We start from the raw sequence: 12,608 nt of genomic DNA, 5'->3' as shown, positions 1-12,608 counted from the left end.
TTTGCTTTGAGTGAGTGTGGTAGACTACCAATGCTGACAATTTATCTTCCAAAATGTGTTAGATATTGGATCACAATTATGAACATGACCAGTAATAGATATCCACGTCAGTGTTACATTATGCTTTTGAATATGGATAATGCTGGTCGTAGTAGTTGGGCAACACACATTAAAAATATCATATTTGAACACGGCTTTGGATACGCATGGATAGCGCAAGATGTTGGTCAACCAAACATGTTCACGAACAGGTTGAAAGACTGTTCCATACAGAACTTGTATGCAAATATTGAGTCGTCACCAAAAGCTGAACATTATAAACACTATAAAACTCTTCTTGACCCAGAACGTTATTTGTCAATAGACCTACCATATCCTTGGAAAAAATGTTTTGCAAACTTAAGATGCTCAGGTCATACGCTTATGATAGAAAAAGGAAGACACTTGAATATTGCATGGGAAATCCGATTCTGTCCATTATGCTCGAGTACTGGTTACAATGTAATAGAAGATGAGTACCACTTTCTTCTGGTCTGTCCTTCTTACGATGGTTTACGACATGAACTGTTCCGGACTACCTGGCTCACTCATTCAAGCTTTCAATTGTTCAATAATATAATGTGCACTGATGCCACTAGTGAGATATTCTCGCTAACTAATTTCGTGTATAAAGCATTCGATTTGAGAAAGCAACTGATCTTACACAGATAATTTATTGTACAACTACTAATACATGAAATGGAACTATCTATATATGTATATATATATGTGTGTGTGTGTGTGTGTGTGTGTGTGTGTGTGTGTGTGGTTATATGCTTACATATATTTGTATATGACCATTACTTTGATATGCTTGATTTGTGTAACAACATAAAACATGTTTTATAAATATCCAATATAGTTCATATTTGACGTACTAAATACTACAATTTGTTACATGTATTCTGGGCTGGTGGCCTTATATTACAATAAACACAATGTTATGTTATGTTATGTTACTGTCATTGTCATGAAGAATTTGCTCAGCTATGTACCAGTCACAGTAAGTAATATTGAAGTGCATTAAAGTGTAAACAGGCTTTAATTTTTCTATTAATGGGGACTTAAACTTTTGGTCCAACCAAGTTCGGGTAAAATCCCCATTCTGCAGGGACACACAGATGGAAAAATCCCCGCCAACACAAAACCACCACATTCACACGGCACTGTTGGGTCACCTGGAAGGTCAAAACAGCCCATTTCTGGCTATCTGTGGACCTGGAGGGGCCATGGTAACAATTGACTGGTGCATTAATATCTATATGAATTTATCACTTCTTTTATTTGAAGGTGCTTGTTACGTTAAAGACTGGAAGAACTTCCGTTACCAAGCTCGGGAAGAAGTGGGACATCGGCATTTAGGCAGTATATACCTTTACCTTGATTTCATGTATTTTGCACAATCAAGGATTCTGTGCATAGTTTAGATGATTTGAAAGGATTTTATAAATTTTATTAAAGCTGCAATCTCACAGATTAGTCCACCTAAATGGTCGTCAACGAGTCTTTTGACGATTTTTTTATTAGTGGCAGACTTGTGATGTCCACCATCCCAGCAAAAGGTAGCAAACAGTCCTTCCGCAGAGAATCCTTGCGGCCACAATTTTGAAATTATCTCTGTTATCAATTTCTACGCATATTTTTAAACACATATTTATTTATAAATGTCATTACGCAAAAAAACAACATGTTAAGGTATTATTTTACACTTAAACCTGTCAATTGTTTATCAGGTATCCCTATATCTATAAATCTGGGACAAATCTGACAGGCTGTGTACATGTATAAAGGACCAAGAATACATTCATGTTAAAATAACGACTCAAATGACAAATTCAATCCAGTTAAGATCACTTTCTGGTATATATTGAACAAATTTGTCATTATTATTCAGTGCCGTAGCCAGACTTAAAAAAACACCGAGGCAGAAGGGTCTATGGTCCCCCCCCCCCCGCATTTTTTTGCAAGAAGCGATTTCCTGCATTCTGGAGTATCTTTTGTCAATGGTTTGTGTACATTGAGGCAAATAAAGTAAGTCGAAAAGAGTTACATTTAGAGCTATATAAATTGTTATATGCCCCCCCCCCCAAAAAAAAACAAAACAACAACAACAAAACAACAGTGTGCCTCAGTGTAGCTACGGCATTGTTATTCAATATCAATGTAAAAAAATACAAAAAAATATCCCTGATCATTCATTATTGTAGCTATCTCACAGCTATGTACCTTTTTTACAACATTTTTAATTTTTGTCTTGGAAAGAGCAAATTTTTGCGTAAATATATATATGCAAACCGATGATATAGGATTGCTTACAAAAAATCAGATCGTAGATTGTCATATATGTCAGTTCGAAAATAAGTGTTTTATGGCTGAAGCCTAATGGTTTAAGAAAAATACACAAATCATCAATTTTTGAACCTTAAATATAAAATTCTGCGATCTTCTTTTTGTCAGCAGGGTTATATAACTGGTTTCTATGGATTTTTGCAAAAATTGGCTTGTTCCAAGACAAAAAATAAAAAAGTTGCCAAAACATTCAATCTGTAATAGTGCAGCTTAACATATGTGAATTACTGTTCAGTTTAAAAATATTTAAAATAGATTCCATTCTATATCTTTTCAAAGATTAGTATTTTCTAATTTGACTTTCTTGTAATCATGTTTTTGCAACACGGTTGAACACCATATATTATCGTCAAACTTATGTTATGTACCAGCCAATTGTTACCACGCAACACAGCTGTTCTCTTCTTTTTCGGTTTTGCTTCTGAAGGTAAAAGTAAAACAGATAAAATCATTTGTATTAAACTGTAGTTTTTACACTTCATCAAGAAACGTTATGAAAACTCTCAATTTTTTCAATGAAACGGACCATTTTCAGATTCAGGAATACTTCAGAGGTTGTAGACGTCTCAGAGAAACAGCTCCTGGAGCAGAGATTGTTCTGTGCTCAATCTTGAGTAGGGCGCCAGACTTAAGTGGACGCGGTTTCTTGTCCTCGAAGATGGTGAGAGCATGCCAACATTGGGTGACATGCACCAACCAAGCACTGCCAGATGTTACGTTAAGTGAGTTTTTTTAGTATGACTTTTTAACAGAGGTAAGATATTCCAACCCCCAACACTCAAAAAGCAAAAAGCATTTATTACTTCAAATCATTTAAAATTTAAAGGGGCTGTCTCACAAATGATGAAATAGCGAAAAAAAAAAATTGTCGAAAAATGACATCAATTTTGCATCGACGTGTACAATGCATTGAAACTTACTAACTAAAGTACCACATAGTTTACAATTTATTTAAGTTTAGCAATTATTTCGTATTTTTTCATTAAAAAATATAGCTGGGTATGTCTACCAGGTGGAATTCATTCCTTATGCATGATTGGACAGTGTTATCAAATGATATTACCGAGGTAGGTTTATAGCTTAATTATGTCACCCATTTAGTGTAAGCCTTGATAGCTCAGTAAGGAAGACGCTGGATTTCAATTTTTGCAGGCGGGTTCGAACCCGGTCTCCGACACAATCTTTTTTTTTTTTACATTTTGGTACTTTATTTTACAATTATGACATCAAAGCATAACACATTCTATTAGATAATTGTTCTGAGATTCGTTACAGAAAAAACTTTTTTTGGTGCAAATCTGTGACACAGTCCCTTTAAAGCTATCTGTTTGGACCTTTCATTTCGTGTTTATGTACATCATGCTGTGGAGTGTCAAATCAGATGTTAGTCAGATGAAAGTTAATATGTCTGCTTATATCTGTTATAGCTTATACATTTATTCTAATCCATTTAGATATTATTTTGCTTTAATTATGCATATATCTATGTATTTCATTAGTTAAATAATGCTTTTAAGGAGCAAGTGACAGGTTCGAATATAAATCATTGCCTTTTAATATGATATTCATATGAAGCATACCCCAGCTGCCTTAAAGGCATGTTGAGTAAATATTTGCCATATAGTCAACTCGGATAAATTAAGGCAGTCCTATTCATTTTCTGCTAGTGCATCTCCATTTACATGTTTCTACCTTGTTTAAAATCTAGGTTCTGGCCAAGGATGGACTGCATCTAAACAGATTATGGAGCAATTAAGACGTTGTTGCAAGATCTGCTGATGATTCTGATTGGTTGTATGATGAAGTAGATATTGAGAGGAGAGATGAAGAAGAGTGGCCAGAACTACAAGAGATAATATAGAAGTCGGTAGTGGAGAAAGATGATGCAAGCTTACCATCAGTAACACTATGGAACAGCAGTTGTATGCAAGTGTATGCAGTGCAGCAGGTTAATAAAACTGATATTTTTATAATTGTTTTAGGCATTTTACATATAACCTGTGACAGTTATGTAAATTTAAGTTAGTTTGATGTTGTGACTTTGGTACAATACAGTTTGATTATGATTCAAATGATGGCACGGATACATGGTGTAGATTTGAACAATGTGCCTGGTCACATTAAAAAGAAAAGTGGGAAAAGTTTCAATTTCTTGTCGTTATGCACATTTGCATCAGTTTTTAATGTATTACATTTTGGTTTTCAATGTTGCTGAACCATAAATTGGTATATTCCACATATAAAGCTTTTAAAAAAAGCTGAGTAAGAAATTTGTACTGTATTAACAAGTGTAATAGTAATTTCAATATCATATGGTATTTTTAATAATTCTTTTCCAGGTGCAAAACAGACGGGAAACCCCAAAGAGAAAAGGCTGAAAGAAGATAAAAGTGCAGCAAAGAAGTGTGGGAAGACAAGGTTGTCATCTTTTTTTTTCGTGGCTACATGATATTGTCACACTTGTGAACTCCCACATATAACACATACATTGATAATGTACAGAAATGTGTATTAATGTTGAATGGGTTCTTTTTATATATTCTTCTTTAGATTAAATTATCAAATGATTACTTTTTTACAAAAGTAGAGAAATTGTCTTGTCTGTTGTTAATTTTTGGTTACAATATATTTCCATTCATGAAATAAAACAAAAACAAAACAGTAAATAACAGATTTTTAATATACTATTTTGCATTTTTATATTGCAGTATTATTGACACCAGTGACCATGTTCAGCTCCTTCTGTGGGATGTTGCAGTCTGCCTTCAATCTCAGAACATGCATGGCTTACCCACGGTATATATCACAACCTTGGTACATTAACATTGCAACTGAAAATGCATGAGTGTTGTTTAATTTAGGAAAATTATTATGTATAATAAAAGGAGTTCACTGAAGTTGTTATAATTACCAAACTTAATTGTATCATTCACATTATGTTAGTTTAGATGTAACAATACTTTAATTGAAGTCCTTGGTCAAGCATGATGTGTCACAGGGAAACTGGTGTAACCGGAAAAAAAAACCACTTGTCCATCTTGATGACCATTTACCAAACTCACATGTGCCAAGGCCTTGGTGGGATTAGTGAGTTTGCTTACCACTGCGCTAACTGGAAAACCTGTTTTGATTTTAATGTACTTCATAAATAAGTTTACCATTTTAAATTGCATGCATGTCAATATACTTACTTTTGGTATTCATATATCTCATTTAAGGTGTGTAACTACATTTGTTTTATAAAAAATAGGGTAATGCATAGTTGTTTCAACTTTTATAATTGTTTTGAATAGTTATGCTGATTAGTTACTCTTTTATTTTCTTTAACTTCAACATTTTTCAGGATCAACAATGGTTTAACTGTCCTAACAGGTTAAATGTTCTAGGGAAGATTTTCTCATAGATCATATACACAAACAACATGTTCATGGAAGGACCATTTCAAAGCATATTCTGTTGGATGTTAAATCAAAGGTAAATGAGGTTAAGTAATGAAACACACATAATTTTGATATAAAAAAGTCAAAAATAGTCTGATCTGGTGGATTATTGAGAGTGACTGGTAATTTATTTTATAGACATGTTTAAAATAAATGAAATACAAAATGATAATAAAGGGAGTTTAAAGGTAGAAGTATTGGGTGATGTAGTTCAAACTAAATATAATTTTATGCACCAGTCAATTGTTACCAGGTGCTGAGTGAATGCGGTGGTTTTGTTTTCGCGCCTGAAATAGTGGGGAATGGACCTTACCTTGGTATCCTGGGTTGCGGGGGCATTTGGCTGTTTTTACAAGAGGTTTGTCTCTTGCAAGGAGGGGATTTTACCCAGGTTTGGCTGGACCGAAAGTCTAGTCCCCGCTATTTCCTGGACCTGGGTTGGCCGTGGTTACAATTGACTGGTGCATTATATATTTGTAAAAAATATGTAAAACATATTACGATCATTTCCGTTTATTAATTTATATCTGTTGACAGTTCTTACTCTTGAAGAATTTTATTTATTACTTGTTTAAATTACTCTCATTGTTGACTCAGGATTCTCCCATGAAATAAGCACCAGTGGCAAGCTTTGAGGATAAGAAAGACCGTTAAGTTTATCTCAATCTACCCAAGAAAGGTAAGTCTCATCGTGGACAACCACGGTTCTCTCTTTCATTACACTTCATACATACCGTTGACTATTGACTGACAAAATCTCGTTTTAATGAATATGCATGAGGCAGGAGAGACATCTCTTCTACAAATAAGTTCGCATGTACACTCAAATATTGTTCAAAGGCTTTACATTGTCAGTAGCCTCTGTGACCTTGTGGTTTTGACTACTGCCTAATATTATTGTACTGAGTAGGCGAACCCGGTTCAACTTTGGCAATTGCCAGAATATTTTTTAACGGTGAAGCATCCGGAAGCCATGAAACTGCCTCATTAATTATTCATGATTACGAAATTGTCCTGGCCAAGTTGCCCAATGGTATACAATGAACCATAGTGTAGTGTATATCGGGGGGGGGATTTTTAGTTTATATAATAAAGCATTAGTAGGCAATGTATTCATTTTAGATTTATGGTATTACAATACAATACATAATTAAAATGATTAAATTATTCATAATGTTAAGAATTGGTATGTTGGGTGACTCAGTTTATGAAAATTATTGTCTCAATATTAAAGATGCACTATTGCTCCCAAATAAGATTTAACACATTTAATAAAATTGTTTTAATATACCAAAAAGGATGAATTAATGTCGAAAAGAATGGTTCTTATGAAGGATACCGAGTTTAATTTAAAAGAAATGTGCAGAAAACACGGTATTTATACCTTATGAGACCATAGTAAATCGCAGTAAATCTTTTAGCATTCACCAATCATTTAATATTTTTGCGTGTTCAGCTATTAAATTCACAGTTATAATATTGTAAATAATAATTAATACTTTCCATAAATGCATTATTTAGTAAGTAGTTGAGAGTGTATAACTCAAAATATATGTTTGATTTACATGTGTATGTACTGATCTTGAATAAGAGTGTCACTTTAAGTCTGAACATTGAAAATTTGTCGTTGCACAAAATGAGGAAGACAATCTCATTTGTTGTTTAAACAACTATAGTGAAACTGATGGTTCTTTTAAGGTTAATGATTTTGTTTACACAGTTAAATATCAACAAGAATCAGGCTCTTACTTTAACTGTTCCTGCAGCATTATAAATACAAAACTGTGTTGAATATCACTGATTGTAATTTATTGGAAAATGATAGGTGTTGTTTTAGATATCCAGGGTAATTGTGTTACACACATACAATGAAGGTTTGTGAAAGAGATGGATGTTCTGTATATCCCAGATGCAGGCAAGGCAATGGGAAATGACGGGCCAAACATTTTTGTTCAACAGAATTACTATATGTAGGTAACTCGCAAGTTGAAAGGTACAACAATAATAATTTGCAGAATTGTTATGTTTTAGCCGGTGAAGATAGCTTGCCAGTTATGGTAAGGTTAACTTTAAATTAAAGTAAGGGCCATATGAAATATGTCGGCAACTTGCTCACATCAAGGTTTGTAAACATCTGCCCATTCTAAAATCGCAAGCAGAGCACTGGCTTGATCTTCTTGAGGATAAAGATTATGCTGGTAATGGAGATTGTACAGACTGCGACATGGTTACAATAGCTAGTTTTGGTTGGGCAAGCAATATGAGGATTGACTTTCGACAGCCTTGTGATGTATGTGGTTTTGAGCCAAAACGACTGTGTTGTGATGGCACTAGGGTTGGTGTTTGATTCAGACATGCCGCATTTGAAGAAATCAGTATTTCTGATTCTTCAATTCCAGTTCAAAGCACATTACATAGACGCATTGATAGATGTTTCCTACAAAACAAAATCATTGGCATTGATGATGATTCTGAAAAAAATGCTGCAGTGTTGCAAGTCGTGCCAGATGAGGTAAAACCATCCTAGTTCAACGTTTCAATTCAAATATGTCTGATTTAGAAAAGACAGCTTATGCCTTTGTTCTTAAGATGTTGGCGACAACAGCTTCAGTCACAAGTCTTTTGCCAGCAAGATATTGTCAGGACTTTGATCAGGTGATTAGTGATTGTAATGATAGTGAATCTGCACAAAATATCAGGTTTAATTCTGGCATGACTGAAATGAGAAAGTATGCACCTGAACTTCATGATTTGAATGGTGAGTCTATGTTAAGCAATGGTTATCTAATTCCAGATGATATTAAAACTTTTCCTTCAATTTCTTAGCAATAGGTCAGTAGATGTAAGTTGCAATGATTCAGAAGAAGCCGTTCCACAACCAGGTACATATAATCCAGAGAAATATGGCCGTGCATACTACTTTAATCAGTCTGGTTCAAAGGTAAGGGACATCAGGAAATTTACAACTGATGAAGAAATGTCAATAAAAAGAATGCTGACCATGATGATGCTGCTTATGACTTTCAGCGGTGCAACAATTTTTCCACCAAGGTAAATGCCTCAGCTCCAGGAACAAGTACTTTCTTTTATGGTTTTGTGCAGACCATGGTCACTGCTATATACTTCCATATGACAAGGGCAGAAGACCCAGCAGCTTCACTGTATTCACACCTGGTAAAACCTCCTTCTGATTTTTTGTCTTTGCATGTATTCTTCAGGAGTATTGTTTTAATTGGTAGAGTTGTGACTTTGGATATGTAAGATTTTCATGACATCTTTCATGGTTATGCCCACAAGTGTTCTGTTGCTTTCCATTCATCAAGGCCTCGGGGCTTTGAAAGTATTAATTCTGAAATTTGTGACCAATTTAATAGCTTATTATTCAGCGTATAAAAATGTCAGCCCGCCAGATGAGTTTGTCTCATTTTTAGCTCCACTGGCCAAAGGCTTCCTTTCGAAAACCAGCCAGATCCGCCCATGCATGCCTAGATTATGGACCTTGATAGTATAAAAATCATGTAAACAATTGCTCGTTAACACGATAAAGCTTTCAGTTTTGATTGTATCTTGATGAAACAATATGTTTTGTTTTTGATGTACACAACAAAAGTGACATTATAAATGTCTTAAAAACACTTATTTATTGTTTATTTCAATAGCCAGTCTGGTTGCTGTAGCCACTGAGGAATTTTTAAGGACAAGAACCAGTGCTGGTCAAAATGTGGTCTCCTGTGGAATTCTATACCGGCTCTCTGCAAGGATTTCTGAGAAAGAAATACTGGTACTGTCTCCAAGTAAGAAGAAATTCTAAGCATGTCTGGTTTTAATGCTTTCAAAATGCATCTGGGTACTCATTAAAAGATGAGATAAACATTTGAGTTGTTAAAAACTGGTTGTAAATGTCCAAAAGACTATATATTTTATAAATTTGTCCTGAAAATCATTGAATTCATGAACTTTTCTGCATATTTATCATATTTATGACTACATAAAAGGTTGTGTATGCCTTAAATGAGTGTTTACAGGCCTTTTTCAAACTTAAACAGTAGTAGCAGATTTATTAGTGTAAAACATTGCTTTTGTGTTACTTGCAGATCATGATGTGCCAATAAGCTCCAGTAAGCTGTGGCTTTTTCCCCTGGCAGTATATATAGTCCTGCAATCTGAATCCAGGAGATGCAGCTCTAAATCCAATATTTCAGAAGAATGAAGATGTTAGTCAACTCTGTAGTACTTGTTTGTGTGTAAATGATTCCAAAGAGTGAGACAATGGTGAAGTGCTGTACTGAGAATTTAATGCCATATCAAGCCTTCAAAACAGATACTTAAAGTAAAATAAATCAATTGGGCATTATAATGCTATCACTGCATTTTCCACATCATGTAGCCACCTCATACATGAAAACACTAGCAGTTGTCTTGAATCTTTCAGTTTTGGTGTGTTTTTTTGCCATTTCCTTTTTTGCGCCATTAGTCCCGCAAGCAAACAATTTGGCATATAGTGGTGTTTAGACTGTTTATAAACACATGATCACTAAATTTCTTTTGTTAAACTGAACAGTTTTGTTACCTTTGTATATAAGTGGACCAGAAAAGCAAAATTTTGACAAGTTGAAGCTTTTCAATTTGGCTCTATGTCATTTTTTATGTAAAACGCTAAGCCGATAAAGTGGAAAAACCTTATTTTGCTTAGAAAAAAAATCTTAAAAGAGTAGGCAGGTCATTTTTGTGGTGCTTTTCTATAGTCACCATTGAAAGCAACAAGGAAAACTTTACTTGGTCAAATTATTCCAATGTATTAGGAAATAGGGGCTCTTCAAAGGTTTGCCATTTGAGGGAAATGGCTGTTTCTCCTTTTTATAAAAATACCACAGGTGCTAAAACTTGTCTCATTCATTTATTGTTTAATATATCATTATCAAACTTTCAATATGTGTTGCATATAGCCTGAAGCTGAACTATAGGAGTTTTGAAGTCTGTTTCTGAAAAAATGTTGCTTAAATAGGCTCAAGACCACAGTTATCTGCCCCCTGTTGACCAAGATCCGGATGTGAATACAGAAAAGAGTGCTTGTGTTCAAGTATCAAAATTTTATTAAAGTTGAATGAAAGAGAAGAAACAGGTGGCCTTTTTGCATAGAGCTTAACATAATTTGACACTGTATTGCAAAAGCTGGTAGTTTTCAGTGTTAAAAATGGAAAAATCATTGCCTGTGGATCTATGATTGCAAACTCCGCGCAGTGTTACTTCCCTTGCAGTACAGTAATCACTGCCACCACAAGATTTTCATCCAAAATTGGATGAAAACTTTTAATGGCATTTTTTTTAATCATATATATTTATTCTTATATCCTTTCTTAAATAATTACTTTACGCCAGTTGATAGGCATAATATGTTTTATAAAAAAATAACAATTAAAAAAAACATTCGGAAATGTTCGGTCTTTTTTCAAATTGAAAGTAGGATTTACAAATTACAATATCAACATGGATGTGTTGTTAGCTATTCAGACATGTATCGAACGTTTTGAACCAGGATTGCAAGCAAAACCAAAACAAATCGAATGTTGGCGGTGTAACGTTGTAAAGTGACCCCCATAGAATAATGACCCCCCGGTCATTATTTTATATAAAATAATGACCCCCGGTCATTATTTTATATAAAATATTGACCGGGGGGTCATTATATTATGACTGGGGGGTCATTATATTATGACTCCTCACACGTAGAAAAATGACCCCTCACGTAGAAATGTGACCCCCTATAGAATAAGGACCCCCCCCCCAATCCAAACCTTGACCTAACCTATCTAAGGTACACTTGCACAACATAATTATCTTCATCCATAGACATCGGAGGAGAGATGGCACCCGTCCGTGCATGCGTCCATACTGCACGTTTTTTTTTGACCGCAGTTAGATGGAATTGATCCAAGCTTCAGGGATTACCACTACCGATGCCTATTTGTGTGGAAAGAAAAAATGGTTAAAGTCTCCGACCGAGAATCACTTGCCCCTCACCGTTGTGAGTTCGACGCCTACCAGGGTCGTGTATGGGTGACAGGCATACAAACTGTGCGCTGCTCAGTTTATCATTTAAAACATAGGCGATGGACTGCATAGGAACGTTCCATCAACAAAATACGCAACTACTTGTTGTAATTTACGGCCTGTTTGAATATCAACAATCAAAAATATTTATAATCACAGAACTAGCTAGTTTTCAGGGGGCGAGGGTGGCTGGATTTCAATCTAGTATCGTTGGACTTCTTACCAGAACTCGTCTAATCCTGATCTGATGTAACATACTTCGATAGCTTCCTCGCCTAAGAATCGAATCTGTGCAACTGGATTAGGAGTCAACTATATAAACCTCTCTGCGATTGAAATTAAATAATTATTAATTATACAAGCAGAATCACTGTAAGTGCACTGTAAGTGACAAGTGTTTGTTAGTGATTTGAATCATTTTCGTAGTCATCAAAGTTGTATAGTGATTAAACGTCCCACACAGATTAATGGAACTAGCAATGATGAATGACTTAAAAATATTATCCCTTTTTTCTTTTCATGACCATTCGAAAAGTGGTTTTAGAAATCATTTAGCACAAAAAGGATAAGCAATTCATGCAAAAGATCTGAGTTACAGGTTAATTACAGCAACCTCTTATTATCATAAATGTTCTTTCTTCCCCAGGACTGTGTACCATTGGAACAACCTACCACTTACTGTTGCCCTCCTCCCTACCCCTGAGCAGTTCAGTGCAGCTATATTTAAGA

Source organism: Mya arenaria, chromosome 8 (assembly GCF_026914265.1).
Source record: "Mya arenaria isolate MELC-2E11 chromosome 8, ASM2691426v1".
Taxonomy (NCBI): Eukaryota; Metazoa; Mollusca; class Bivalvia; order Myida; family Myidae; genus Mya; species Mya arenaria.
This window is presented reverse-complemented; position numbering follows the sequence as displayed.